Source organism: Ammospiza caudacuta, chromosome 7, assembly GCF_027887145.1.
Source record: "Ammospiza caudacuta isolate bAmmCau1 chromosome 7, bAmmCau1.pri, whole genome shotgun sequence".
NCBI classification, from domain to species: Eukaryota; Metazoa; Chordata; class Aves; order Passeriformes; family Passerellidae; genus Ammospiza; species Ammospiza caudacuta.
The window spans coordinates 13,942,312-13,967,997 of record NC_080599.1 but is presented as its reverse complement, the minus strand read 5'-3'; positions in this window follow the sequence as shown (position 1 = coordinate 13,967,997).

The window sequence follows — 25,686 nt, the reverse complement described above, 5'->3', positions numbered from 1 at the left end:
CCATCGTGTTCTGGACGTTGCACGGAGGTCAGCCAAGTGTTTGGCATAAAGAAAAGAAAAGTGGTCCAAAACAGCTTCTTATCGAATATTCATGTGATTGGAAAAGTCAGGAATGTGGTAATGTACTGTTTTCTATCAGTTGGCAAGCTGCGCACACAATCCCAGTGTTGTACAGCTTCCTTCTTCACCTTTCCGATGCTGCCGCTCTCTCCGGCTCCCGGAGCCGAAGAAGCGGCTTCTTCGCGCAAAGACGATTCTACCGCTCACAGTGCTCTCTTAGCGCGGCTTCTGCCGAAAGAAGCCCGGGAGCGGCGCTTAGCTCCGGAGAGCATCGTACCTTCGCCTTTAGCGTCTTTTGTGGTCTACATCCTAGCAGAAAGCTTTTCCACTCTGTCTGGCAAGGAAAACCTGCGCGACCACAGAAAACATCTCCCATCGTGTTCTGGACGTTGCACGGAGGTCTGCCAATTGTTTGCCATAAAGAAAAGAAAAGCTGTCCAAAACAGCTTCTTATCGAATAGTCATGTGATTGGAAAAGTCAGGAAAGTGGTAATGTACTGTTTTCTATCAGTTGGCAAGCTGCGCACACAATCCCAGTGTTGTACAGCTTCCTTCTTCACCTTTCCGATGCTGCCGCTCTCTCCGGCTCCCGGAGCCGAAGAAGCGGCTTCTTCGCGCAAAGACGATTGTACCGCTCACAGTGCTCTCTTAGCGCGGCTTCTGCCGAAAGAAGCCCGGGAGCGGCGCTTAGCTCCGGGGAGCATCGTAAGTTCGCCTTTAGCGTCTTTTGTGGTCTACATCCTAGCAGAAAGCTTTTCCACTCTGTCTGGCAAGGAAAACCTGCGCGAGCACAGAAAACATCTCCAATCGTGTTCTGGACGTTGCACGGAGATCTGCCAAGTGTTTGCCATAAAGAAAAGAAAATCTGTCCAAAACAGCTTCTTATCGAATATTCATGTGATTGGAAAATTCAGGAATGTGGTACTGTACTGTTTTCTATCAGTTGGCAAGCTGCGCACACAATCCCAGTGTTGTACAGCTTCCATCTTCACCTTTCCGATGCTGCCGCTCTCTCCGGCTCCCGGAGCCGAAGAAGCGGCTTCTTCGCGCAAAGACGATTGTACCGCTCACAGTGCTCTCTTAGCGCCGCTTCTGCCGAAAGAAGCCCGGGAGCGGCGCTTAGCTCCGGGGAGCATAGTACCTTCGTCTTTAGCGTCTTTTGTGGTCTACATCCTAGCAGAAAGCTTTTCCACTCTGTCTGGCAAGGAAAACCTGCGCGAGCACAGAAAACATCTCCCATCGTGTTCTGCACGTTGCACGGAGGTCGGCCAAGTGTTTGGCATAAAGAAAAGAAAAGCTGTCCAAAACAGCTTCTTATCGAATATTCATGTGATTGGAAAAGTCAGGAAAGTGGTAATGTACTGTTTTCTATCAGTTGGCAAGCTGCGCACACAATCCCAGTGTTGTACAGCTTCCTTCTTCACCTTTCCGATGCTGCCGCTCTCTCCGGCTCCCGGAGCCGAAGAAGCGGCTTCTTCGCGCAAAGACGATTGTACCGCTCACAGTGCTCTCTTAGCGCCGCTTCTGCCGAAAGAAGCCCGGGAGCGGCGCTTAGCTCCGGGGAGCATCGTACCTTCGCCTTTAGCGTCTTTTGTGGTCTACATCCTAGCAGAAAGCTTTTCCACTCTGTCTGGCAAGGAAAACCTGCGGGAGCACAGAAAACATCTCCCATCGTGTTCTGGACGTTGCACGGAGATCTGCCAAGTGTTTGGCATAAAGAAAAGAAAATCTGTCCAAAACAGCTTCTTATCGAATATTCATGTGATTGGAAAAGTCAGGAAAGTGGTACTGTACTGTTTTCTATCAGTTGGCAAGCTGCGCACACAATCCCAGTGTTGTACAGCTTCCTTCTTCACCTTTCCGATGCTGCCGCTCTCTCCGGCTCCCGGAGCCGAAGAAGCGGCTTCTTCGCGCAAAGATGATTGTACCGCTCACAGTGCTCTCTTAGCGCGGCTTCTGCCGAAAGAAGCCCGGGAGCGGCGCTTAGCTCCGGGGAGCATCGTACCTTCGCCTTTAGCGTCTTTTGTGGTCTACATCCTAGCAGAAAGCTTTTCCACTCTGTCTGGCAAGGAAAACCTGCGCGAGCACAGAAAACATCTCCCATCGTGTTCTGGACGTTGCACGGAGATCTGCCAAGTGTTTGGCATAAAGAAAAGAAAATCTGTCCAAAACAGCTTCTTATCGAATATTCATGTGATTGGAAAAGTCAGGAAAGTGGTACTGTACTGTTTTCTATCAGTTGGCAAGCTGCGCACATAATCCCAGTGTTGTACAGCTTCCTTCTTCACCTTTCCGATGCTGCCGCTCTCTCCGGCTCCCGGAGCCGAAGAAGCGGCTTCTTCGCGCAAAGACGATTCTACCGCTCACAGTGCTCTCTTAGCGCGGCTTCTGCCGAAAGAAGCCCGGGAGCGGCGCTTAGCTCCGGAGAGCATCGTACCTTCGTCTTTAGCGTCTTTTGTGGTCTACATCCTAGCAGAAGGCTTTTCCACTCTGTCTGGCAAGGAAAACCTGCGCGAGCACAGAAAACATCTCCCATCGTGTTCTGCACGTTGCACGGAGGTCTGCCAAGTGTTTGCCATAAAGAAAAGAAAATCTGTCCAAAACAGCTTCTTATCGAATATTCATGTGATTGGAAAAGTCAGGAAAGTGGTACTGTACTGTTTTCTATCAGTTGGCAAGCTGCGCACACAATCCCAGTGTTGTACGGCTTCCTTCTTCACCTTTCCGATGCTGCCGCTCTCTCCGGCTCCCGGAGCCGAAGAAGCGGCTTCTTCGCGCAAAGACGATTCTACCGCTCACAGTGCTCTCTTAGCGCGGCTTCTGCCGAAAGAAGCCCGGGAGCGGCGCTTAGCTCCGGAGAGCATCGTACCTTCGCCTTTAGCGTCTTTTGTGGTCTACATCCTAGCAGAAAGCTTTTCCACTCTGTCTGGCAAGGAAAACCTGCGCGAGCACAGAAAACATCTCCCATCGTGTTCTGCACGTTGCACGGAGGTCTGCCAAGTGTTTGCCATAAAGAAAAGAAAATCTGTCCAAAACAGCTTCTTATCGAATATTCATGTGATTGGAAAAGTCAGGAATGTGGTAATGTACTGTTTTCTATCAGTTGGCAAGCTGCGCACACAATCCCAGTGTTGTACAGCTCCCTTCTTCACCTTTCCGATGCTGCCGCTCTCTCCGGCTCCCGGAGCCGAAGAAGCGGCTTCTTCGCGCAAAGACGATTGTACCGCTCACAGTGCTCTCTTAGCGCCGCTTCTGCCGAAAGAAGCCCGGGAGCGGCGCTTAGCTCCGGAGAGCATCGTACCTTCGTCTTTAGCGTCTTTTGTGGTCTACATCCTAGCAGAAAGCTTTTCCACTCTGTCTGGCAAGGAAAACCTGCGCGACCACAGAAAACATCTCCCATCGTGTTCTGCACGTTGCACCGAGGTCGGCCAAGTGTTTGGCATAAAGAAAAGAAAAGTGGTCCAAAACAGCTTCTTATCGAATATTCATGTGATTGGAAAAGTCAGGAAAGTGGTAAGGTACTGTTTTCTATCAGTTGGCAAGCTGCGCACACAATCCCAGTGTTGTACAGCTTCCTTCTTCACCTTTCCGATGCTGCCGCTCTCTCCGGCTCCCGGAGCCGAAGAAGCGGCTTCTTCGCGCAAAGATGATTGTACCGCTCACAGTGCTCTCTTAGCGCGGCTTCTGCCGAAAGAAGCCCGGGAGCGGCGCTTAGCTCCGGGGAGCATCGTACCTTCGCCTTTAGCGTCTTTTGTGGTCTACATCCTAGCAGAAAGCTTTTCCACTCTGTCTGGCAAGGAAAACCTGCGCGAGCACAGAAAACATCTCCCATCGTGTTCTGGACGTTGCACGGAGATCTGCCAAGTGTTTGGCATAAAGAAAAGAAAATCTGTCCAAAACAGCTTCTTATCGAATATTCATGTGATTGGAAAAGTCAGGAAAGTGGTACTGTACTGTTTTCTATCAGTTGGCAAGCTGCGCACATAATCCCAGTGTTGTACAGCTTCCTTCTTCACCTTTCCGATGCTGCCGCTCTCTCCGGCTCCCGGAGCCGAAGAAGCGGCTTCTTCGCGCAAAGACGATTGTACCGCTCACAGTGCTCTCTTAGCGCGGCTTCTGCCGAAAGAAGCCCGGGAGCGGCGCTTAGCTCCGGAGAGCATCGTACCTTCGCCTTTAGCGTCTTTTGTGGTCTACATCCTAGCAGAAGGCTTTTCCACTCTGTCTGGCAAGGAAAACCTGCGCGAGCACAGAAAACATCTCCCATCGTGTTCTGCACGTTGCACGGAGGTCTGCCAAGTGTTTGCCATAAAGAAAAGAAAATCTGTCCAAAACAGCTTCTTATCGAATATTCATGTGATTGGAAAAGTCAGGAAAGTGGTAATGTACTGTTTTCTATCAGTTGGCAAGCTGCGCACACAATCCCAGTGTTGTACAGCTTCCTTCTTCACCTTTCCGATGCTGCCGCTCTCTCCGGCTCCCGGAGCCGAAGAAGCGGCTTCTTCGCGCAAAGACGATTCTACCGCTCACAGTGCTCTCTTAGCGCGGCTTCTGCCGAAAGAAGCCCGGGAGCGGCGCTTAGATCCGGAGAGCATCGTACCTTCGCCTTTAGCGTCTTTTGTGGTCTACATCCTAGCAGAAAGCTTTTCACTCTGTCTGGCAAGGAAAACCTGCGGGAGCACAGAAAACATCTCCCATCGTGTTCTGCACGTTGCACGGAGGTCTGCCAAGTGTTTGGCATAAAGAAAAGAAAATCTGTCCAAAACAGCTTCTTATCGAATATTCATGTGATTGGAAAAGTCAGGAAAGTGGTAATGTACTGTTTTCTATCAGTTGGCAAGCTGCGCACACAATCCCAGTGTTGTACAGCTTCCTTCTTCACCTTTCCGATGCTGCCGCTCTCTCCGGCTCCCGGAGCCGAAGAAGCGGCTTCTTCGCGCAAAGACGATTGTACCGCTCACAGTGCTCTCTTAGCGCGGCTTCTGCCGAAAGAAGCCCGGGAGCGGCGCTTAGCTCCGGAGAGCATCGTACCTTCGCCTTTAGCGTCTTTTGTGGTCTACATCCTAGCAGAAAGCTTTTCCACTCTGTCTGGCAAGGAAAACCTGCGCGACCACAGAAAACATCTCCCATCGTGTTCTGCACGTTGCACGGAGATCTGCCAAGTGTTTGCCATAAAGAAAAGAAAATCTGTCCAAAACAGCTTCTTATCGAATATTCATGTGATTGGAAAAGTCAGGAAAGTGGTACTGTACTGTTTTCTATCAGTTGGCAAGCTGCGCACACAATCCCAGTGTTGTACAGCTTCCTTCTTCACCTTTCCGATGCTGCCGCTCTCTCCGGCTCCCGGAGCCGAAGAAGCGGCTTCTTCGCGCAAAGACGATTGTACCGCTCACAGTGCTCTCTTAGCGCGGCTTCTGCCGAAAGAAGCCCGGGAGCGGCGCTTAGCTCCGGAGAGCATCGTACCTTCAGTCTTTAGCGTCTTTTGTGGTCTACATCCTAGCAGAAGGCTTTTCCACTCTGTCTGGCAAGGAAAACCTGCGCGACCACAGAAAACATCTCCCATCGTGTTCTGCACGTTGCACGGAGGTCGGCCAAGTGTTTGGCATAAAGAAAAGAAAATCTGTCCAAAACAGCTTCTTATCGAATATTCATGTGATTGGAAAAGTCAGGAAAGTGGTAATGTACTGTTTTCTATCAGTTGGCAAGCTGCGCACACAATCCCAGTGTTGTACGGCTTCCTCCTTCACCTTTCCGATGCTGCCGCTCTCTCCAGCTCCCGGAGCCGAAGAAGCGGCTTCTTCGCGCAAAGACGATTGTACCGCTCACAGTGCTCTCTTAGCGCCGCTTCTGCCGAAAGAAGCCCGGGAGCGGCGCTTAGCTCCGGAGAGCATCGTACCTTCAGTCTTTAGCGTCTTTTGTGGTCTACATGCTAGCAGAAAGCTTTTCCACTCTGTCTGGCAAGGAAAACCTGCGGGAGCACAGAAAGCATCTCCCATCGTGTTCTGGACGTTGCACGGAGGTCTGCCAAGTGTTTGGCATAAAGAAAAGAAAAGTGGTCCAAAACAGCTTCTTATCGAATATTCATGTGATTGGAAAAGTCAGGAAAGTGGTAAGGTACTGTTTTCTATCAGTTGGCAAGCTGCGCACACAATCCCAGTGTTGTACAGCTTCCTTCTTCACCTTTCCGATGCTGCCGCTCTCTCCGGCTCCCGGAGCCGAAGAAGCGGCTTCTTCGCGCAAAGACGATTGTACCGCTCACAGTGCTCTCTTAGCGCGGCTTCTGCCGAAAGAAGCCCGGGAGCGGCGCTTAGCTCCGGAGAGCATCGTACCTTCGCCTTTAGCGTCTTTTGTGGTCTACATCCTAGCAGAAGGCTTTTCCACTCTGTCTGGCAAGGAAAACCTGCGCGAGCACAGAAAACATCTCCCATCGTGTTCTGCACGTTGCACGGAGGTCTGCCAAGTGTTTGGCATAAAGAAAAGAAAATCTGTCCAAAACAGCTTCTTATCGAATATTCATGTGATTGGAAAAGTCAGGAAAGTGGTAATGTACTGTTTTCTATCAGTTGGCAAGCTGCGCACACAATCCCAGTGTTGTACGGCTTCCTTCTTCACCTTTCCGATGCTGCCGCTCTCTCCGGCTGGCGGACGCGAAGAAGCGGCTTCTTCGCGCAAAGACGATTGTACCGCTCACAGTGCTCTCTTAGCGCCGCTTCTGCCGAAAGAAGCCCGGGAGCGGCGCTTAGCTCCGGAGAGCATCGTACCTTCAGTCTTTAGCGTCTTTTGTGGTCTACATGCTAGCAGAAAGCTTTTCCACTCTGTCTGGCAAGGAAAACCTGCGCGAGCACAGAAAACATCTCCCATCGTGTTCTGGACGTTGCACGGAGGTCTGCCAAGTGTTTGGCATAAAGAAAAGAAAATCTGTCCAAAACAGCTTCTTATCGAATATTCATGTGATTGGAAAAGTCAGGAATGTGGTAATGTACTGTTTTCTATCAGTTGGCAAGCTGCGCACACAATCCCAGTGTTGTACAGCTTCCTTCTTCACCTTTCCGATGCTGCCGCTCTCTCCGGCTCCCGGAGCCGAAGAAGCGGCTTCTTCGCGCAAAGACGATTGTACCGCTCACAGTGCTCTCTTAGCGCGGCTTCTGCCGAAAGAAGCCCGGGAGCGGCGCTTAGCTCCGGAGAGCATAGTACCTTCGCCTTTAGCGTCTTTTGTGGTCTACATGCTAGCAGAAAGCTTTTCCACTCTGTCTGGCAAGGAAAACCTGCGCGAGCACAGAAAACATCTCCCATCGTGTTCTGGACGTTGCACGGAGGTCGGCCAAGTGTTTGCCATAAAGAAAAGAAAATCTGTCCAAAACAGCTTCTTATCGAATATTCATGTGATTGGAAAAGTCAGGAAAGTGGTAATGTACTGTTTTCTATCAGTTGGCAAGCTGCGCACACAATCCCAGTGTTGTACGGCTTCCTTCTTCACCTTTCCGATGCTGCCGCTCTCTCCGGCTCCCGGAGCCGAAGAAGCGGCTTCTTCGCGCAAAGACGATTGTACCGCTCACAGTGCTCTCTTAGCGCGGCTTCTGCCGAAAGAAGCCCGGGAGCGGCGCTTAGCTCCGGGGAGCATCGTACCTTCGCCTTTAGCGTCTTTTGTGGTCTACATCCTAGCAGAAAGCTTTTCCACTCTGTCTGGCAAGGAAAACCTGCGCGAGCACAGAAAACATCTCCCATCGTGTTCTGCACGTTGCACGGAGGTCTGCCAAGTGTTTGCCATAAAGAAAAGAAAATCCGTCCAAAACAGCTTCTTATCGAATATTCATGTGATTGGAAAAGTCAGGAAAGTGGTACTGTACTGTTTTCTATCAGTTGGCAAGCTGCGCACACAATCCCAGTGTTGTACAGCTTCCTTCTTCACCTTTCCGATGCTGCCGCTCTCTCCGGCTCCCGGAGCCGAAGAAGCGGCTTCTTCGCGCAAAGACGATTGTACCGCTCACAGTGCTCTCTTAGCGCCGCTTCTGCCGAAAGAAGCCCGGGAGCGGCGCTTAGCTCCGGAGAGCATCGTACCTTCGCCTTTAGCGTCTTTTGTGGTCTACATGCTGGCAGAAAGCTTTTCCACTCTGTCTGGCAAGGAAAACCTGCGCGACCACAGAAAACATCTCCCATCGTGTTCTGGACGTTGCACGGAGGTCTGCCAAGTGTTTGGCATAAAGAAAAGAAAAGTGGTCCAAAACAGCTTCTTATCGAATATTCATGTGATTGGAAAAGTCAGGAAAGTGGTAATGTACTGTTTTCTATCAGTTGGCAAGCTGCGCACACAATCCCAGTGTTGTACAGCTTCCTTCTTCACCTTTCCGATGCTGCCGCTCTCTCCAGCTCCCGGAGCCGAAGAAGCGGCTTCTTCGCGCAAAGACGATTGTACCGCTCACAGTGCTCTCTTAGCGCCGCTTCTGCCGAAAGAAGCCCGGGAGCGGCGCTTAGCTCCGGAGAGCATCGTACCTTCAGTCTTTAGCGTCTTTTGTGGTCTACATGCTAGCAGAAAGCTTTTCCACTCTGTCTGGCAAGGAAAACCTGCGCGAGCACAGAAAACATCTCCCATCGTGTTCTGGACGTTGCACGGAGGTCTGCCAAGTGTTTGGCATAAAGAAAAGAAAATCTGTCCAAAACAGCTTCTTATCGAATATTCATGTGATTGGAAAAGTCAGGAAAGTGGTAAGGTACTGTTTTCTATCAGTTGGCAAGCTGCGCACACAATCCCAGTGCTGTACGGCTTCCTTCTTCACCTTTCCGATGCTGCCGCTCTCTCCGGCTCCCGGAGCCGAAGAAGCGGCTTCTTCGCGCAAAGACGATTGTACCGCTCACAGTGCTCTCTTAGCGCGGCTTCTGCCGAAAGAAGCCCGGGAGCGGCGCTTAGCTCCGGAGAGCATCGTACGTGCGTCTTTAGCGTCTTTTGTGGTCTACATCCTAGCAGAAGGCTTTTCCACTCTGTCTGGCAAGGAAAACCTGCGCGACCACAGAAAACATCTCCCATCGTGTTCTGCACGTTGCACGGAGGTCGGCCAAGTGTTTGCCATAAAGAAAAGAAAAGCTGTCCAAAACAGCTTCTTATCGAATATTCATGTGATTGGAAAAGTCAGGAAAGTGGTAAGGTACTGTTTTCTATCAGTTGGCAAGCTGCGCACACAATCCCAGTGTTGTACGGCTTCCTTCTTCACCTTTCCGATGCTGCCGCTCTCTCCGGCTCCCGGAGCCGAAGAAGCGGCTTCTTCGCGCAAAGACGATTGTACCGCTCACAGTGCTCTCTTAGCGCCGCTTCTGCCGAAAGAAGCCCGGGAGCGGCGCTTAGCTCCGGAGAGCATCGTACCTTCAGTCTTTAGCGTCTTTTGTGGTCTACATCCTAGCAGAAGGCTTTTCCACTCTGTCTGGCAAGGAAAACCTGCGCGAGCACAGAAAACATCTCCCATCGTGTTCTGGACGTTGCACGGAGGTCTGCCAAGTGTTTGCCATAAAGAAAAGAAAATCTGTCCAAAACAGCTTCTTATCGAATATTCATGTGATTGGAAAAGTCAGGAAAGTGGTAAGGTACTGTTTTCTATCAGTTGGCAAGCTGCGCACACAATCCCAGTGCTGTACAGCTCCCTTCTTCACCTTTCCGATGCTGCCGCTCTCTCCGGCTCCCGGAGCCGAAGAAGCGGCTTCTTCGCGCAAAGACGATTGTACCGCTCACAGTGCTCTCTTAGCGCGGCTTCTGCCGAAAGAAGCCCGGGAGCGGCGCTTAGCTCCGGAGAGCATCGTACCTTCGCCTTTAGCGTCTTTTGTGGTCTACATCCTAGCAGAAAGCTTTTCCACTCTGTCTGGCAAGGAAAACCTGCGCGAGCACAGAAAACATCTCCCATCGTGTTCTGGACGTTGCACGGAGGTCTGCCAAGTGTTTGGCATAAAGAAAAGAAAAGTGGTCCAAAACAGCTTCTTATCGAATATTCATGTGATTGGAAAAGTCAGGAATGTGGTAATGTACTGTTTTCTATCAGTTGGCAAGCTGCGCACACAATCCCAGTGTTGTACAGCTTCCTTCTTCACCTTTCCGATGCTGCCGCTCTCTCCGGCTCCCGGAGCCGAAGAAGCGGCTTCTTCGCGCAAAGACGATTGTACCGCTCACAGTGCTCTCTTAGCGCGGCTTCTGCCGAAAGAAGCCCGGGAGCGGCGCTTAGCTCCGGAGAGCATCGTACCTTCGCCTTTAGCGTCTTTTGTGGTCTACATCCTAGCAGAAAGCTTTTCCACTCTGTCTGGCAAGGAAAACCTGCGGGAGCACAGAAAACATCTCCCATCGTGTTCTGGACGTTGCACGGAGGTCGGCCAAGTGTTTGGCATAAAGAAAAGAAAATCTGTCCAAAACAGCTTCTTATCGAATATTCATGTGATTGGAAAAGTCAGGAAAGTGGTAATGTACTGTTTTCTATCAGTTGGCAAGCTGCGCACACAATCCCAGTGTTGTACAGCTTCCTTCTTCACCTTTCCGATGCTGCCGCTCTCTCCGGCTCCCGGAGCCGAAGAAGCGGCTTCTTCGCGCAAAGACGATTGTACCGCTCACAGTGCTCTCTTAGCGCGGCTTCTGCCGAAAGAAGCCCGGGAGCGGCGCTTAGCTCCGGGGAGCATCGTACCTTCGCCTTTAGCGTCTTTTGTGGTCTACATCCTAGCAGAAAGCTTTTCCACTCTGTCTGGCAAGGAAAACCTGCGCGAGCACAGAAAACATCTCCCATCGTGTTCTGCACGTTGCACGGAGGTCTGCCAAGTGTTTGCCATAAAGAAAAGAAAATCCGTCCAAAACAGCTTCTTATCGAATATTCATGTGATTGGAAAAGTCAGGAAAGTGGTACTGTACTGTTTTCTATCAGTTGGCAAGCTGCGCACACAATCCCAGTGTTGTACAGCTTCCTTCTTCACCTTTCCGATGCTGCCGCTCTCTCCGGCTCCCGGAGCCGAAGAAGCGGCTTCTTCGCGCAAAGACGATTGTACCGCTCACAGTGCTCTCTTAGCACCGCTTCTGCCGAAAGAAGCCCGGGAGCGGCGCTTAGCTCCGGAGAGCATCGTACCTTCGCCTTTAGCGTCTTTTGTGGTCTACATGCTGGCAGAAAGCTTTTCCACTCTGTCTGGCAAGGAAAACCTGCGCGACCACAGAAAACATCTCCCATCGTGTTCTGGACGTTGCACGGAGGTCTGCCAAGTGTTTGGCATAAAGAAAAGAAAAGTGGTCCAAAACAGCTTCTTATCGAATATTCATGTGATTGGAAAAGTCAGGAAAGTGGTAATGTACTGTTTTCTATCAGTTGGCAAGCTGCGCACACAATCCCAGTGTTGTACGGCTTCCTTCTTCACCTTTCCGATGCTGCCGCTCTCTCCAGCTCCCGGAGCCGAAGAAGCGGCTTCTTCGCGCAAAGACGATTGTACCGCTCACAGTGCTCTCTTAGCGCCGCTTCTGCCGAAAGAAGCCCGGGAGCGGCGCTTAGCTCCGGAGAGCATCGTACCTTCGCCTTTAGCGTCTTTTGTGGTCTACATCCTAGCAGAAAGCTTTTCCACTCTGTCTGGCAAGGAAAACCTGCGCGAGCACAGAAAACATCTCTCATCGTGTTCTGGACGTTGCACGGAGGTCTGCCAAGTGTTTGGCATAAAGAAAAGAAAATCTGTCCAAAACAGCTTCTTATCGAATATTCATGTGATTGGAAAAGTCAGGAAAGTGGTAATGTACTGTTTTCTATCAGTTGGCGAGCTGCGCACACAATCCCAGTGTTGTACGGCTTCCTTCTTCACCTTTCCGATGCTGCCGCTCTCTCCGGCTCCCGGAGCCGAAGAAGCGGCTTCTTCGCGCAAAGACGATTGTACCGCTCACAGTGCTCTCTTAGCGCCGCTTCTGCCGAAAGAAGCCCGGGAGCGGCGCTTAGCTCCGGAGAGCATTGTACGTGCGTCTTTAGCGTCTTTTGTGGTCTACATCCTAGCAGAAGGCTTTTCCACTCTGTCTGGCAAGGAAAACCTGCGCGACCACAGAAAACATCTCCCATCGTGTTCTGCACGTTGCACGGAGGTCGGCCAAGTGTTTGCCATAAAGAAAAGAAAAGCTGTCCAAAACAGCTTCTTATCGAATATTCATGTGATTGGAAAAGTCAGGAAAGTGGTAAGGTACTGTTTTCTATCAGTTGGCAAGCTGCGCACACAATCCCAGTGTTGTACAGCTTCCTTCTTCACCTTTCCGATGCTGCCGCTCTCTCCGGCTCCCGGAGCCGAAGAAGCGGCTTCTTCGCGCAAAGACGATTGTACCGCTCACAGTGCTCTCTTAGCGCCGCTTCTGCCGAAAGAAGCCCGGGAGCGGCGCTTAGCTCCGGAGAGCATCGTACCTTCAGTCTTTAGCGTCTTTTGTGGTCTACATCCTAGCAGAAGGCTTTTCCACTCTGTCTGGCAAGGAAAACCTGCGCGAGCACAGAAAACATCTCCCATCGTGTTCTGGACGTTGCACGGAGGTCTGCCAAGTGTTTGGCATAAAGAAAAGAAAAGTGGTCCAAAACAGCTTCTTATCGAATATTCATGTGATTGGAAAAGTCAGGAAAGTGGTAAGGTACTGTTTTCTATCAGTTGGCAAGCTGCGCACACAATCCCAGTGCTGTACAGCTTCCTTCTTCACCTTTCCGATGCTGCCGCTCTCTCCGGCTCCCGGAGCCGAAGAAGCGGCTTCTTCGCGCAAAGACGATTGTACCGCTCACAGTGCTCTCTTAGCGCGGCTTCTGCCGAAAGAAGCCCGGGAGCGGCGCTTAGCTCCGGAGAGCATCGTACCTTCGCCTTTAGCGTCTTTTGTGGTCTACATCCTAGCAGAAAGCTTTTCCACTCTGTCTGGCAAGGAAAACCTGCGCGAGCACAGAAAACATCTCCCATCGTGTTCTGGACGTTGCACGGAGGTCTGCCAAGTGTTTGGCATAAAGAAAAGAAAAGTGGTCCAAAACAGCTTCTTATCGAATATTCATGTGATTGGAAAAGTCAGGAATGTGGTAATGTACTGTTTTCTATCAGTTGGCAAGCTGCGCACACAATCCCAGTGTTGTACAGCTTCCTTCTTCACCTTTCCGATGCTGCCGCTCTCTCCGGCTCCCGGAGCCGAAGAAGCGGCTTCTTCGCGCAAAGACGATTGTACCGCTCACAGTGCTCTCTTAGCGCGGCTTCTGCCGAAAGAAGCCCGGGAGCGGCGCTTAGCTCCGGAGAGCATCGTACCTTCGCCTTTAGCGTCTTTTGTGGTCTACATCCTAGCAGAAAGCTTTTCCACTCTGTCTGGCAAGGAAAACCTGCGCGAGCACAGAAAACATCTCCCATCGTGTTCTGGACGTTGCACGGAGGTCGGCCAAGTGTTTGGCATAAAGAAAAGAAAATCTGTCCAAAACAGCTTCTTATCGAATATTCATGTGATTGGAAAAGTCAGGAAAGTGGTAATGTACTGTTTTCTATCAGTTGGCAAGCTGCGCACACAATCCCAGTGTTGTACAGCTTCCTTCTTCACCTTTCCGATGCTGCCGCTCTCTCCGGCTCCCGGAGCCGAAGAAGCGGCTTCTTCGCGCAAAGACGATTGTACCGCTCACAGTGCTCTCTTAGCGCGGCTTCTGCCGAAAGAAGCCCGGGAGCGGCGCTTAGCTCCGGGGAGCATCGTACCTTCGCCTTTAGCGTCTTTTGTGGTCTACATCCTAGCAGAAAGCTTTTCCACTCTGTCTGGCAAGGAAAACCTGCGCGAGCACAGAAAACATCTCCCATCGTGTTCTGCACGTTGCACGGAGGTCTGCCAAGTGTTTGCCATAAAGAAAAGAAAATCCGTCCAAAACAGCTTCTTATCGAATATTCATGTGATTGGAAAAGTCAGGAAAGTGGTACTGTACTGTTTTCTATCAGTTGGCAAGCTGCGCACACAATCCCAGTGTTGTACAGCTTCCTTCTTCACCTTTCCGATGCTGCCGCTCTCTCCGGCTCCCGGAGCCGAAGAAGCGGCTTCTTCGCGCAAAGACGATTGTACCGCTCACAGTGCTCTCTTAGCGCGGCTTCTGCCGAAAGAAGCCCGGGAGCGGCGCTTAGCTCCGGAGAGCATCGTACGTGCGTCTTTAGCGTCTTTTGTGGTCTACATCCTAGCAGAAGGCTTTTCCACTCTGTCTGGCAAGGAAAACCTGCGCGACCACAGAAAACATCTCCCATCGTGTTCTGCACGTTGCACGGAGGTCTGCCAAGTGTTTGCCATAAAGAAAAGAAAATCTGTCCAAAACAGCTTCTTATCGAATATTCATGTGATTGGAAAAGTCAGGAAAGTGGTAAGGTACTGTTTTATATCAGTTGGCAAGCTGCGCACACAATCCCAGTGTTGTACGGCTTCCTTCTTCACCTTTCCGATGCTGCCGCTCTCTCCGGCTCCCGGAGCCGAAGAAGCGGCTTCTTCGCGCAAAGACGATTCTACCGCTCACAGTGCTCTCTTAGCGCGGCTTCTGCCGAAAGAAGCCCGGGAGCGGCGCTTAGCTCCGGAGAGCATCGTACCTTCAGTCTTTAGCGTCTTTTGTGGTCTACATCCTAGCAGAAGGCTTTTCCACTCTGTCTGGCAAGGAAAACCTGCGCGACCACAGAAAACATCTCCCATCGTTTTCTGGACGTTGCACGGAGGTCTGCCAAGTGTTTGGCATAAAGAAAAGAAAAGTGGTCCAAAACAGCTTCTTATCGAATATTCATGTGATTGGAAAAGTCAGGAAAGTGGTAATGTACTGTTTTCTATCAGTTGGCAAGCTGCGCACACAATCCCAGTGTTGTACAGCTTCCTTCTTCACCTTTCCGATGCTGCCGCTCTCTCCGGCTCCCGGAGCCGAAGAAGCGGCTTCTTCGCGCAAAGACGATTGTACCGCTCACAGTGCTCTCTTAGCGCGGCTTCTGCCGAAAGAAGCCCGGGAGCGGCGCTTAGCTCCGGAGAGCATCGTACCTTCGCCTTTAGCGTCTTTTGTGGTCTACATCCTAGCAGAAAGCTTTTCCACTCTGTCTGGCAAGGAAAACCTGCGGGAGCACAGAAAACATCTCCCATCGTGCTCTGCACGTTGCACGGAGGTCTGCCAAGTGTTTGCCATAAAGAAAAGAAAATCTGTCCAAAACAGCTTCTTATCGAATATTCATGTGATTGGAAAAGTCAGGAAAGTGGTACTGTACTGTTTTCTATCAGTTGGCAAGCTGCGCACACAATCCCAGTGTTGTACAGCTTCCTTCTTCACCTTTCCGATGCTGCCGCTCTCTCCGGCTCCCGGAGCCGAAGAAGCGGCTTCTTCGCGCAAAGACGATTGTACCGCTCACAGTGCTCTCTTAGCGCGGCTTCTGCCGAAAGAAGCCCGGGAGCGGCGCTTAGCTCCGGAGAGCATCGTACCTTCGTCTTTAGCGTCTTTTGTGGTCTACATCCTAGCAGAAAGCTTTTCCACTCTGTCTGGCAAGGAAAACCTGCGCGAGCACAGAAAACATCTCCCATCGTGTTCTGCACGTTGCACGGAGGTCTGCCAAGTGTTTGCCATAAAGAAAAGAAAATCTGTCCAAAACAGCTTCTTATCGAATATTCATGTGATTGGAAAAGTCAGGAAAGTGGTAAGGTACTGTTTTCTATCAGTTGGCAAGCTGCGCACACAATCCCAGTGTTGTACGGCTTCCTTCTTCACCTTTCCGATGCTGCCGCTCTCTCCGGCTCCCGGAGCCGAAGAAGCGGCTTCTTCGCGCAAAGACGATTGTACCGCTCACAGTGCTCTCTTAGCGCGGCTTCTGCCGAAAGAAGCCCGGGAGCGGCGCTTAGCTCCGGAGAGCATCGTACCTTCGCCTTTAGCGTCTTTTGTGGTCTACATCCTAGCAGAAAGCTTTTCCACTCTGTCTGGCAAGGAAAACCTGCGCGAGCACAGAAAACATCTCCCATCGTGTTCTGCACGTTGCACGGAGGTCTGCCAAGTGTTTGCCATAAAGAAAAGAAAATCTGTCCAAAACAGCTTCTTATCGAATATTCATGTGATTGGAAAAGTCAGGAATGTGGTACTGTACTGTTTTCTATCAGTTGGCATGCTGCGCACACAATCCCAGTGATGTACAGCTTCCTTCTTCACCTTTCCGATGCTGCCGCTCTCTCCGGCTCCCGGAGCCGAAGAAGCGGCTTCTTCGCGCAAAGACGATTCTACCGCTCACAGTGCTCTCTTAGCGCGGCTTCTGCCGAAAGAAGCCCGGGAGCGGCGCTGAGCTCCGGAGAGCATCGTACCTTCGTCTTTAGCGTCTTTTGTGGTCTACAACCTAGCAGAAAGCTTTCCCACTCTGTCTGGCAAGGAAAACCTGCGCGACCACAGAAAACATCTCCCATCGTGTTCTGCACGTTGCACGGAGGTCGGCCAAGTGTTTGGCATAAAGAAAAGAAAATCTGTCCAAAACAGCTTCTTATCGAATATTCATGTGATTGGAAAAGTCAGGAATGTGGTACTGTACTGTTTTCTATCAGTTGGCAAGCTGCGCACACAATCCCAGTGTTGTACAGCTTCCTTCTTCACCTTTCCGATGCTGCCGCTCTCTCCGGCTCCCGGAGCCGAAGAAGCGGCTTCTTCGCGCAAAGACGATTGTACCGCTCACAGTGCTCTCTTAGCGCCGCTTCTGCCGAAAGAAGCCCGGGAGCGGCGCTTAGCTCCGGAGAGCATTGTACGTGCGTCTTTAGCGTCTTTTGTGGTCTACATCCTAGCAGAAGGCTTTTCCACTCTGTCTGGCAAGGAAAACCTGCGCGACCACAGAAAACATCTCCCATCGTGTTCTGGACGTTGCACGGAGGTCTGCCAAGTGTTTGGCATAAAGAAAAGAAAAGTGGTCCAAAACAGCTTCTTATCGAATATTCATGTGATTGGAAAAGTCAGGAAAGTGGTAAGGTACTGTTTTCTATCAGTTGGCAAGCTGCGCACACAATCCCAGTGTTGTACAGCTTCCTTCTTCACCTTTCCGATGCTGCCGCTCTCTCCGGCTCCCGGAGCCGAAGAAGCGGCTTCTTCGCGCAAAGACGATTGTACCGCTCACAGTGCTCTCTTAGCGCCGCTTCTGCCGAAAGAAGCCCGGGAGCGGCGCTTAGCTCCGGAGAGCATCGTACCTTCGCCTTTAGCGTCTTTTGTGGTCTACATCCTAGCAGAAAGCTTTTCCACTCTGTCTGGCAAGGAAAACCTGCGCGAGCACAGAAAACATCTCCCATCGTGTTCTGCACGTTGCACGGAGGTCTGCCAAGTGTTTGGCATAAAGAAAAGAAAAGCTGTCCAAAACAGCTTCTTATCGAATATTCATGTGATTGGAAAAGTCAGGAATGTGGTACTGTACTGTTTTCTATCAGTTGGCAAGCTGCGCACACAATCCCAGTGTTGTACAGCTTCCTTCTTCACCTTTCCGATGCTGCCGCTCTCTCCGGCTCCCGGAGCCGAAGAAGCGGCTTCTTCGCGCAAAGACGATTGTACCGCTCACAGTGCTCTCTTAGCGCGGCTTCTGCCGAAAGAAGCCCGGGAGCGGCGCTTAGCTCCGGAGAGCATCGTACCTTCGTCTTTAGCGTCTTTTGTGGTCTACATGCTAGCAGAAAGCTTTCCCACTCTGTCTGGCAAGGAAAACCTGCGCGACCACAGAAAACATCTCCCATCGTGTTCTGCACGTTGCACAGAGGTCTGCCAAGTGTTTGGCATAAAGAAAAGAAAATCTGTCCAAAACAGCTTCTTATCGAATATTCATGTGATTGGAAAAGTCAGGAAAGTGGTAATGTACTGTTTTCTATCAGTTGGCAAGCTGCGCACACAATCCCAGTGTTGTACAGCTTCCTTCTTCACCTTTCCGATGCTGCCGCTCTCTCCGGCTCCCGGAGCCGAAGAAGCGGCTTCTTCGCGCAAAGACGATTGTACCGCTCACAGTGCTCTCTTAGCGCGGCTTCTGCCGAAAGAAGCCCGGGAGCGGCGCTTAGCTCCGGGGAGCATCGTACCTTCGCCTTTAGCGTCTTTTGTGGTCTACATCCTAGCAGAAAGCTTTTCCACTCTGTCTGGCAAGGAAAACCTGCGCGAGCACAGAAAACATCTCCCATCGTGTTCTGGACGTTGCACGGAGATCTGCCAAGTGTTTGCCATAAAGAAAAGAAAATCTGTCCAAAACAGCTTCTTATCGAATATTCATGTGATTGGAAAAGTCAGGAAAGTGGTACTGTAATGTTTTCTATCAGTTGGCAAGCTGCGCACACAATCCCAGTGTTGTACAGCTTCCTTCTTCACCTTTCCGATGCTGCCGCTCTCTCCGGCTCCCGGAGCCGAAGAAGCGGCTTCTTCGCGCAAAGACGATTGTACCGCTCACAGTGCTCTCTTAGCGCGGCTTCTGCCAAAAGAAGCCCGGGAGCGGCGCTTAGCTCCGGAGAGCATCGTACGTGCGTCTTTAGCGTCTTTTGTGGTCTACATCCTAGCAGAAGGCTTTTCCACTCTGTCTGGCAAGGAAAACCTGCGCGACCACAGAAAACATCTCCCATCGTGTTCTGCACGTTGCACGGAGGTCTGCCAAGTGTTTGACAAGAAGAAAAGAAAAGTGGTCCAAAACAGCTTCTTATCGAATATTCATGTGATTGGAAAAGTCAGGAAAGTGGTAATGTACTGTTTTCTATCAGTTGGCAAGCTGCGCACACAATCCCAGTGTTGTACAGCTTCCTTCTTCACCTTTCCGATGCTGCCGCTCTCTCCGGCTCCCGGAGCCGAAGAAGCGGCTTCTTCGCGCAAAGACGATTGTACCGCTCACAGTGCTCTCTTAGCGCGGCTTCTGCCGAAAGAAGCCCGGGAGCGGCGCTTAGCTCCGGAGAGCATCGTACCTTCAGTCTTTAGCGTCTTTTGTGGTCTACATCTTAGCAGAAAGCTTTTCCACTCTGTCTGGCAAGGAAAACCTGCGCGAGCACAGAAAACATCTCCCATCGTGTTCTGGACGTTGCACGGAGGTCAGCCAAGTGTTTGGCATAAAGAAAAGAAAAGTGGTCCAAAACAGCTTCTTATCGAATATTCATGTGATTGGAAAAGTCAGGAATGTGGTAATGTACTGTTTTCTATCAGTTGGCAAGCTGCGCACACAATCCCAGTGTTGTACAGCTTCCTTCTTCACCTTTCCGATGCTGCCGCTCTCTCCGGCTCCCGGAGCCGAAGAAGCGGCTTCTTCGCGCAAAGACGATTCTACCGCTCACAGTGCTCTCTTAGCGCGGCTTCTGCCGAAAGAAGCCCGGGAGCGGCGCTTAGCTCCGGAGAGCATCGTACCTTCGCCTTTAGCGTCTTTTGTGGTCTACATCCTAGCAGAAAGCTTTTCCACTCTGTCTGGCAAGGAAAACCTGCGCGAGCACAGAAAACATCTCCCATCGTGTTCTGGACGTTGCACGGAGGTCTGCCAATTGTTTGCCATAAAGAAAAGAAAAGCTGTCCAAAACAGCTTCTTATCGAATATTCATGTGATTGGAAAAGTCAGGAAAGTGGTAATGTACTGTTTTCTATCAGTTGGCAAGCTGCGCACACAATCCCAGTGTTGTACAGCTTCCTTCTTCACCTTTCCGATGCTGCCGCTCTCTCCGGCTCCCGGAGCCGAAGAAGCGGCTTCTTCGCGCAAAGACGATTGTACCGCTCACAGTGCTCTCTTAGCGCGGCTTCTGCCGAAAGAAGCCCGGGAGCGGCGCTTAGCTCCGGGGAGCATCGTAAGTTCGCCTTTAGCGTCTTTTGTGGTCTACATCCTAGCAGAAAGCTTTTCCACTCTGTCTGGCAAGGAAAACCTGCGCGAGCACAGAAAACATCTCCAATCGTGTTCTGGACGTTGCACGGAGATCTGCCAAGTGTTTGCCATAAAGAAAAGAAAATCTGTCCAAAACAGCTTCTTATCGAATATTCATGTGATTGGAAAAGTCAGGAAAGTGGTACTGTACTGTTTTCTATCAGTTGGCAAGCTGCGCACACAATCCCAGTGTTGTACAGCTTCCTTCTTCACCTTTCCGATGCTGCCGCTCTCTCCGGCTCCCGGAGCCGAAGAAGCGGCTTCTTCGCGCAAAGACGATTGTACCGCTCACAGTGCTCTCTTAGCGCCGCTTCTGCCGAAAGAAGCCCGGGAGCGGCGCTTAGCTCCGGAGAGCATCGTACCTTCGTCTTTAGCGTCTTTTGTGGTCTACATCCTAGCAGAAGGCTTTTCCACTCTGTCTGGCAAGGAAAACCTGCGCGACCACAGAAAACATCTCCCATCGTGTTCTGGACGTTGCACGGAGGTCTGCCAAGTGTTTGGCATAAAGAAAAGAAAATCTGTCCAAAACAGCTTCTTATCGAATATTCATGTGATTGGAAAAGTCAGGAAAGTGGTAATGTACTGTTTTCTATCAGTTGGCAAGCTGCGCACACAATCCCAGTGTTGTACGGCTTCCTTCTTCACCTTTTCGATGCTGCCGCTCTCTCCAGCTCCCGGAGCCGAAGAAGCGGCTTCTTCGCGCAAAGACGATTGTACCGCTCACAGTGCTCTCTTAGCGCCGCTTCTGCCGAAAGAAGCCCGGGAGCGGCGCTTAGCTCCGGAGAGCATCGTACCTTCAGTCTTTAGCGTCTTTTGTGGTCTACATGCTAGCAGAAAGCTTTTCCACTCTGTCTGGCAAGGAAAACCTGCGCGACCACAGAAAACATCTCCCATCGTGTTCTGGACGTTGCACGGAGGTCTGCCAAGTGTTTGGCATAAAGAAAAGAAAAGTGGTCCAAAACAGCTTCTTATCGAATATTCATGTGATTGGAAAAGTCAGGAAAGTGGTAAGGTACTGTTTTCTATCAGTTGGCAAGCTGCGCACACAATCCCAGTGTTGTACAGCTTCCTTCTTCACCTTTCCGATGCTGCCGCTCTCTCCGGCTCCCGGAGCCGAAGAAGCGGCTTCTTCGCGCAAAGACGATTGTACCGCTCACAGTGCTCTCTTAGCGCGGCTTCTGCCGAAAGAAGCCCGGGAGCGGCGCTTAGCTCCGGGGAGCATCGTACGTGCGTCTTTAGCGTCTTTTGTGGTCTACATCCTAGCAGAAAGCTTTTCCACTCTGTCTGGCAAGGAAAACCTGCGCGAGCACAGAAAACATCTCCCATCGTGTTCTGCACGTTGCACGGAGGTCTGCCAAGTGTTTGCCATAAAGAAAAGAAAATCTGTCCAAAACAGCTTCTTATCGAATATTCATGTGATTGGAAAAGTCAGGAAAGTGGTAAGGTACTGTTTTATATCAGTTGGCAAGCTGCGCACACAATCCCAGTGTTGTACGGCTTCCTTCTACACCTTTCCGATGCTGCCGCTCTCTCCGGCTCCCGGAGCCGAAGAAGCGGCTTCTTCGCGCAAAGACGATTGTACCGCTCACAGTGCTCTCTTAGCGCCGCTTCTGCCGAAAGAAGCCCGGGAGCGGCGCTTAGCTCCGGAGAGCATAGTACCTTCGTCTTTAGCGTCTTTTGTGGTCTACATCCTAGCAGAAAGCTTTTCCACTCTGTCTGGCAAGGAAAACCTGCGCGAGCACAGAAAACATCTCCCATCGTGTTCTGCACGTTGCACGGAGGTCGGCCAAGTGTTTGGCATAAAGAAAAGAAAAGCTGTCCAAAACAGCTTCTTATCGAATATTCATGTGATTGGAAAAGTCAGGAAAGTGGTAATGTACTGTTTTCTATCAGTTGGCAAGCTGCGCACACAATCCCAGTGTTGTACAGCTTCCTTCTTCACCTTTCCGATGCTGCCGCTCTCTCCGGCTCCCGGAGCCGAAGAAGCGGCTTCTTCGCGCAAAGACGATTGTACCGCTCACAGTGCTCTCTTAGCGCCGCTTCTGCCGAAAGAAGCCCGGGAGCGGCGCTTAGCTCCGGGGAGCATCGTACCTTCGCCTTTAGCGTCTTTTGTGGTCTACATCCTAGCAGAAAGCTTTTCCACTCTGTCTGGCAAGGAAAACCTGCGGGAGCACAGAAAACATCTCCCATCGTGTTCTGGACGTTGCACGGAGATCTGCCAAGTGTTTGGCATAAAGAAAAGAAAATCTGTCCAAAACAGCTTCTTATCGAATATTCATGTGATTGGAAAAGTCAGGAAAGTGGTACTGTACTGTTTTCTATCAGTTGGCAAGCTGCGCACACAATCCCAGTGTTGTACAGCTTCCTTCTTCACCTTTCCGATGCTGCCGCTCTCTCCGGCTCCCGGAGCCGAAGAAGCGGCTTCTTCGCGCAAAGACGATTCTACCGCTCACAGTGCTCTCTTAGCGCCGCTTCTGCCGAAAGAAGCCCGGGAGCGGCGCTTAGCTCCGGGGAGCATCGTACCTTCGTCTTTAGCGTCTTTTGTGGTCTACATCCTAGCAGAAAGCTTTTCCACTCTGTCTGGCAAGGAAAACCTGCGCGAGCACAGAAAACATCTCCCATCGTGTTCTGCACGTTGCAAGGAGGTCTGCCAAGTGTTTGCCATAAAGAAAAGAAAATCTGTCCAAAACAGCTTCTTATCGAATATTCATGTGATTGGAAAAGTCAGGAAAGTGGTAATGTACTGTTTTCTATCAGTTGGCAAGCTGCGCACACAATCCCAGTGTTGTACAGCTTCCTTCTTCACCTTTCCGATGCTGCCGCTCTCTCCGGCTCCCGGAGCCGAAGAAGCGGCTTCTTCGCGCAAAGACGATTGTACCGCTCACAGTGCTCTCTTAGCGCGGCTTCTGCCGAAAGAAGCCCGGGAGCGGCGCTTAGCTCCGGGGAGCATCGTACCTTCGTCTTTAGCGTCTTTTGTGGTCTACATCCTAGCAGAAAGCTTTTCCACTCTGTCTGGCAAGGAAAACCTGCGCGACCACAGAAAACATCTCCCATCGTGTTCTGCACGTTGCACGGAGGTCTGCCAAGTGTTTGCCATAAAGAAAAGAAAATCTGTCCAAAACAGCTTCTTATCGAATATTCATGTGATTGGAAAAGTCAGGAAAGTGGTAAGGTACTGTTTTCTATCAGTTGGCAAGCTGCGCACACAATCCCAGTGTTGTACGGCTTCCTTCTTCACCTTTCCGATGCTGCCGCTCTCTCCGGCTCCCGGAGCCGAAGAAGCGGCTTCTTCGCGCAAAGACGATTGTACCGCTCACAGTGCTCTCTTAGCGCCGCTTCTGCCGAAAGAAGCCCGGGAGCGGCGCTTAGCTCCGGAGAGCATAGTACCTTCGTCTTTAGCGTCTTTTGTGGTCTACATCCTAGCAGAAAGCTTTCCCACTCTGTCTGGCAAGGAAAACCTGCGCGAGCACAGAAAACATCTCCCATCGTGTTCTGCACGTTGCACGGAGGTCGGCCAAGTGTTTGGCATAAAGAAAAGAAAAGCTGTCCAAAACAGCTTCTTATCGAATATTCATGTGATTGGAAAAGTCAGGAAAGTGGTAATGTACTTTTTTCTATCAGTTGGCAAGCTGCGCACACAATCCCAGTGTTGTACAGCTTCCTTCTTCACCTTTCCGATGCTGCCGCTCTCTCCGGCTCCCGGAGCCGAAGAAGCGGCTTCTTCGCGCAAAGACGATTGTACCGCTCACAGTGCTCTCTTAGCGCCGCTTCTGCCGAAAGAAGCCCGGGAGCGGCGCTTAGCTCCGGGGAGCATCGTACCTTCGCCTTTAGCGTCTTTTGTGGTCTACATCCTAGCAGAAAGCTTTTCCACTCTGTCTGGCAAGGAAAACCTGCGGGAGCACAGAAAACATCTCCCATCGTGTTCTGGACGTTGCACGGAGATCTGCCAAGTGTTTGCCATAAAGAAAAGAAAATCTGTCCAAAACAGCTTCTTATCGAATATTCATGTGATTGGAAAAGTCAGGAAAGTGGTACTGTACTGTTTTCTATCAGTTGGCAAGCTGCGCACACAATCCCAGTGTTGTACAGCTTCCTTCTTCACCTTTCCGATGCTGCCGCTCTCTCCGGCTCCCGGAGCCGAAGAAGCGGCTTCTTCGCGCAAAGACGATTGTACCGCTCACAGTGCTCTCTTAGCGCGGCTTCTGCCGAAAGAAGCCCGGGAGCGGCGCTGAGCTCCGGAGAGCATCGTACCTTCGTCTTTAGCGTCTTTTGTGGTCTACAACCTAGCAGAAAGCTTTCCCACTCTGTCTGGCAAGGAAAACCTGCGCGACCACAGAAAACATCTCCCATCGTGTTCTGCACGTTGCACGGAGGTCGGCCAAGTGTTTGGCATAAAGAAAAGAAAATCTGTCCAAAACAGCTTCTTATCGAATATTCATGTGATTGGAAAAGTCAGGAATGTGGTACTGTACTGTTTTCTATCAGTTGGCAAGCTGCGCACACAATCCCAGTGTTGTACAGCTTCCTTCTTCACCTTTCCGATGCTGCCGCTCTCTCCGGCTCCCGGAGCCGAAGAAGCGGCTTCTTCGCGCAAAGACGATTGTACCGCTCACAGTGCTCTCTTAGCGCCGCTTCTGCCGAAAGAAGCCCGGGAGCGGCGCTTAGCTCCGGAGAGCATCGTACCTTCGCCTTTAGCGTCTTTTGTGGTCTACATCCTAGCAGAAGGCTTTTCCACTCTGTCTGGCAAGGAAAACCTGCGCGAGCACAGAAAACATCTCCCATCGTGTTCTGCACGTTGCACGGAGGTCGGCCAAGTGTTTGACAAGAAGAAAAGAAAATCTGTCCAAAACAGCTTCTTATCGAATATTCATGTGATTGGAAAAGTCAGGAAAGTGGTAATGTACTGTTTCCTATCAGTTGGCAAGCTGCGCACACAATCCCAGTGTTGTACAGCTTCCTTCTTCACCTTTCCGATGCTGCCGCTCTCTCCGGCTCCCGGAGCCGAAGAAGCGGCTTCTTCGCGCAAAGACGATTGTACCGCTCACAGTGCTCTCTTAGCGCGGCTTCTGCCGAAAGAAGCCCGGGAGCGGCGCTTAGCTCCGGAGAGCATCGTACCTTCAGTCTTTAGCGTCTTTTGTGGTCTACATCCTAGCAGAAGGCTTTTCCACTCTGTCTGGCAAGGAAAACCTGCGCGACCACAGAAAACATCTCCCATCGTGTTCTGGACGTTGCACGGAGGTCTGCCAAGTGTTTGGCATAAAGAAAAGAAAAGTGGTCCAAAACAGCTTCTTATCGAATATTCATGTGATTGGAAAAGTCAGGAAAGTGGTAATGTACTGTTTTCTATCAGTTGGCAAGCTGCGCACACAATCCCAGTGTTGTACAGCTTCCTTCTTCACCTTTCCGATGCTGCCGCTCTCTCCGGCTCCCGGAGCCGAAGAAGCGGCTTCTTCGCGCAAAGACGATTGTACCGCTCACAGTGCTCTCTTAGCGCGGCTTCTGCCGAAAGAAGCCCGGGAGCGGCGCTTAGCTCCGGAGAGCATCGTACCTTCGCCTTTAGCGTCTTTTGTGGTCTACATCCTAGCAGAAAGCTTTTCCACTCTGTCTGGCAAGGAAAACCTGCGCGAGCACAGAAAACATCTCCCATCGTGTTCTGGACGTTGCACGGAGGTCTGCCAAGTGTTTGGCATAAAGAAAAGAAAATCTGTCCAAAACAGCTTCTTATCGAATATTCATGTGATTGGAAAAGTCAGGAAAGTGGTAATGTACTGTTTTCTATCAGTTGGCAAGCTGCGCACACAATCCCAGTGTTGTACAGCTTCCTTCTTCACC